We start from the raw sequence: 4648 nt of genomic DNA on the forward strand, positions 1-4648 counted from the left end.
TTTCCATTGTTCCCTTAGGTTTGCCATGAATTCTATCTTTTTTGTAGGATGGGATAGCAACAACAATTTGAGCTAATTAGGTTTCTATCATCTTATTAAAACTAAGTTGATTCTTTAAGATAGAAGAAAATTCATCCAATTTAGCATTGATATTTTCCAACATCTTGTTATGAGCATTTAACTTTTTATTAATGCTATCAGTCATTCTACTTTTGCTATAAACAAGATCTTTTAGGAAAGCATAACTATTATTACCTTGATTATTCAAACGAGAAGAAGAGTAATATTTGTTACCTCCCTGATTGTTGCAGCGCTGATTCTGGCCTTGATGTCATGGACGGAACCCGTTGTAAGTGTTGACGAAGTTGAGGTCCTCTTGGGTTTCGGGGTAGAAATTACCCGAATGTCTAACATCTCCACAAACTTCGCAAATCATGTGGGAATCCATAGCTTTGAGTGTCTCTTGGGCACTCACCTTCTCATAATGTTCTACTCGATTTGCGAGTAGATCCATCTTAACTGCAAGCATGTCAATTTTTTTAATTGAATGCATACCTCGTTTACGGGGTTGGAGTCGATTATCGCTCCATCCTTGGTTGGAACCATCTTTTTGATCAGCGTTTTTGCATCTGCAACACTTAGCGAAAAGAATGCACCACTAGTAGCAGCATCTAAATGGCTCCTATCTAATGACACTAATCCATGGTAGAAGTTCTGGATCAAAAGCCAGTCTTCCATACCATGGTGCGGGCATGTAGAGACATACTCTTGCATTTGTTCCCAAGCTTTGGGAATCGTTTCGTCTGCTAGTTGTTGAAAACTAGAGATTTTATTGTGTAGAGTATTAGTCTTCCCTATAGGGAAAAACTTGACTAGGAGAGCATTGGAACACTTGTCCTAGGTATCTACAGCGTTACGGTTAGAGTAAAACCATTGCTTAGCCTTTCATAACAAAGAGAAGGGTAAAAAGCGAAGACGTATAGCCTCTTGGCTCACTCCCTTAACGGTGAAGGTGCTACAAATCTCCAAGAAATGTTGGAGGTGAGCATTTGCATCCTCGTTGGCTTTCCCACAAAATGGACTAGCTTGAACCATCGTAGTTAACACTGGCTTAAGCTCAAAGTTAGCGTCCCATTGATAACATTGGGTCCGGTGGCTGCATTAGCAACCGACGGTGCAAAAAAATCACGAATGGACTTGTCACCCATGGTCATGGAGGGTAGTGATAGAATTTGAGGAAAAAAGGATAAACTACTTAGGATAACTAAAAACAATCTAGCCTTATAAATTTGAGGCCAGTTGCCTTCCCCGGCAGTGGCACAAGAAATGCTTGTTGATACTTCTTAACGACTATTGGAGGATTCCACAAGCATACAGAACTATCACGTAGCACTTTGCTCGGTGAGTACCGAGTATCGAATTTATAATTTATCCCACAGGAAGGCAGAAGGCTGGAATTTATAATTGGACTAGGATTTGCTAAAGGAAGGCTAAAGTTAATCCTAGGTAGGTGAGCGATAGTGAAGTATGAATGTAATCTACCTAAACTAAACTATTAAATACAAGCTAACCTAGAGATAGCTAAGTGGAAGAGCGAGCGATTTATCTTTCTAGTAACTAAGGGTACACAAATGACTAGGAGAAATGCGATAGTACTTTGGGGCACAGCCCGCCTACCAACTAGGAAAGTTAAATAGACAAGGTCTGCCATGTGCCCTATGATTTAATAACTAGACCTATTGTGGTGGAATACAGAGGATGGACAAGGCTGTCACCACTTGCCACCTATCACAATCTATCCGGAGGCCTTGCCGTATCCACAGGTAATCTATAGCCTAAGCACCACGCTTAATCTATAAACTTACTACTTCGATCTGAACTCCGATGAAATGAGATCAAAGCACCCTAACCAGACAGTAGAACCGGTACTAATGAAAGACTACTAATTATAAGATAACCTATGCTACTAATGCCAAACAACAAGCACCTAAGCTCACTAATGATGAACACTAATGACTAAGTACTTAAAGTAAAGCAAAGTAATAATACTAGAATAAAGTACTTAAATAAATACTGAATTAAGTAAATGCTGAAATGAAAGAATTACAAAGGGGCTATAACAGACCTAGAGGACTCTTCTAGACTCCGAGAGTAGCTCCGCTCTTGCTCTACTCCCCAACTAGACTACTACTCTATAGCTATGCTAAGCTAGAAAGCTAACATAAGCTTGGAAAGCTTGGAATTGAATGGGGGGCTCCTTCCACCGAGCTCCACACCCTCTATTTATAGTGTAGAGAGGCATGGGGGTATTTGTAGGTAGTGGCAAGGTCGGTGGAGGTAGGAAGGTGCCGGGCGGCTGCAGTAGGGTGCTGGCTGACGCTTGGATGCTCTACCTTTGCATCCAAGGGTGCTGGTTGCTCCTCAATGACGGCTTTGAAGACAGCACATGGTGAAACTTGGCTGGTAAGTCGGTTGGTGAGGCTCCAACTCTATGACAATGGGCCCATGGATCTATGGCCTCTTCATCGTGACCATTGGTCAGAACCGACTTTAATCAATGCTTGGTATTGCTTCTGGGGGAGCTCCCATGGATCGGTGACATGGTAAAGTGCCAAGGTGGCACTTGGTGGGACCGAGCGGTGCTGCCCTGTGGGACTAGGTGGCCCTGCCATGTCCACTTGCTTCCTTGGTCCATGTTTGTCGCCATTTTGGCCAATTTTTGCCATATTTCCTGCTTACAAATAATTCTACAAGCATAAGTGGAACTTGGTGAAATTTAAACAAAATTCTACACATGTGATGATGATTTACCTCACTATATCATGCTTTTGGGTGGAATGTTGATGGTCAAAATGGGTGTTAGTGACTGTCAACACTAAGCGCAAATGCATATGCAAATGATACTCACACTTAGTGGCACTAGATAATCGTTGCAACTAAAAATTTCCCCACTTTATAGTATGGTTGTCTATCCTAAATTCGGTCCAGCACTTCTCTACTCAACTTAGACCGGTGAAATGAAGTGCCCTATAGGTTATACCTTTGCCTTGAGCATTCTATTCCATCTCCTCCAATGTTGATGCAACACATGCACCAAGAACATTACAATGATATGATTCACTTCACATCATCATGTGACCTTATTGGTTCATCGATCTTGACCTCACATGCTCTTCACTATTGCCTTCATCCATCGGCACCAAGTATTGCTAAAGCTTCACCGCCACACGATCCATCACTTCAAAGCCTCCAACTTGCCCTTCACTCTTGCAACTGGTTCATCAAGCCAAGCCTCATCTTGATCTTCTCCACCTTAGTCACATGACTCAATGTCATGTCCCATATGCAATGAGCTCCTTCATCACATATGTACTTGTTGACTAATTTCCTGTGTATCTCACATAACCATATATTGGCCAATCTAAGTTGCCACTCAATTACCAAAACCAAACAGGGTCCTTTTAGCAGCTCCTTGAGGAAGCCTCGGGTGCAACTATGCCACGACTAAGACGTTGTCTGCGGGCCCAGCCGCTAGATGCAACAATTCCATCGCCGCTCCTCTGTTTTTTGTCCCAAACATGCTGCTTTTCTACCAGAGGATGCCCATGCCATCCGAGCCCACCTCAAGCCGTGCTCCGTGCCACAATTCGTGGATGTCCTAGGCTACGCCCATGACCTCGCATCCACACCCAGCCCCCACTCCCTTCTAGAATGTTCCAAGATGGCCACCTACCCTATATCATGAATGGACGCTGCGTGTCCCAGTAGTGAGGACGCCAGAGATTGCCACCGACCATCCCATCAAGCAACGATGGAAAACCCTAGCACCGAGGCTATAATAGCCCAAGTCGAGGCCTTGCCCTCACCCTCTCCTAGCCACAGCCGCCATGGAATGCCCCTCCCTCTCGCTGCCTCGCCAAGCCTTATGACGCGTTGTGCGGTAGCTGTCGCGGCGAGCGCGCCAACCGTGGCAGCGACGCTGCCTCGAAGCTCTATCTTTGTCAGGATCAACACACTCTTAAGTGAGTACCCAAGATGATAATCCACCACAGATTATTAAGTTGGACACATCCTTAGCAGGTCATCCTAGTACACCCCACATGAGATGTACTCGGGCCAGCCTCATCTAGGATCAGTTCAAGAGAGAGAATACGTCACAACCATGCTTAAGTTACACCACAATTCAAAGCATTAAGGTTTACAAGTTTTGGTTCACACGCTTAGTTCAAACATGATCACACACCACAGTCTACATCGAAGTCTAGCGGAAGTCTTTCAACATAACATAGTTTCATGAAAACTGATACATGGGTGTGCCATATCCATGTATCTATGAAACACATAATCATTCACCACTCCTGATCCGTTGAGGGGTCTAGAGCGTAGAAGAATCCATGGATGGAAGCTACGGTACATGCAAAACTTAAGATCCAACAGGGTGAGTACCCGAATGTACTTCGTAGGTCTTACCCAATATAATAAACAAGGATTATGTAATTTGGATAGTAGCAAGGAATGCGTATCATTTGTGTAAAAGCATTTATACCAGAAGTAAAGGTGATCTATGACGTAGCAGTAGCAAAGTGTAGCATAGGTAATTAATGTAAGCATTTAGCCGATTGGAGCTCGATCTTCCATGAGTCCTGAT

At 43.6% G+C, this 4648-nt stretch overlaps 1 non-coding gene across 1 annotated transcript; it reads left to right on the top strand.

Annotated features, from left to right (window-relative positions):
- Positions 1-736: 736 nt before the first annotated feature.
- On the top strand, positions 737-845 carry LOC136490425 (small nucleolar RNA R71). Its single transcript, XR_010767716.1, has one exon. It is a non-coding gene; the product is annotated as a small nucleolar RNA R71 (small nucleolar RNA).
- The last annotated feature ends 3803 nt before the right edge of the window (positions 846-4648 follow it).

The sequence above is a fragment of the Miscanthus floridulus genome, chromosome 10, assembly GCF_019320115.1.
Source record: "Miscanthus floridulus cultivar M001 chromosome 10, ASM1932011v1, whole genome shotgun sequence".
In the NCBI taxonomy this organism is placed as follows: domain Eukaryota; kingdom Viridiplantae; phylum Streptophyta; class Magnoliopsida; order Poales; family Poaceae; genus Miscanthus; species Miscanthus floridulus.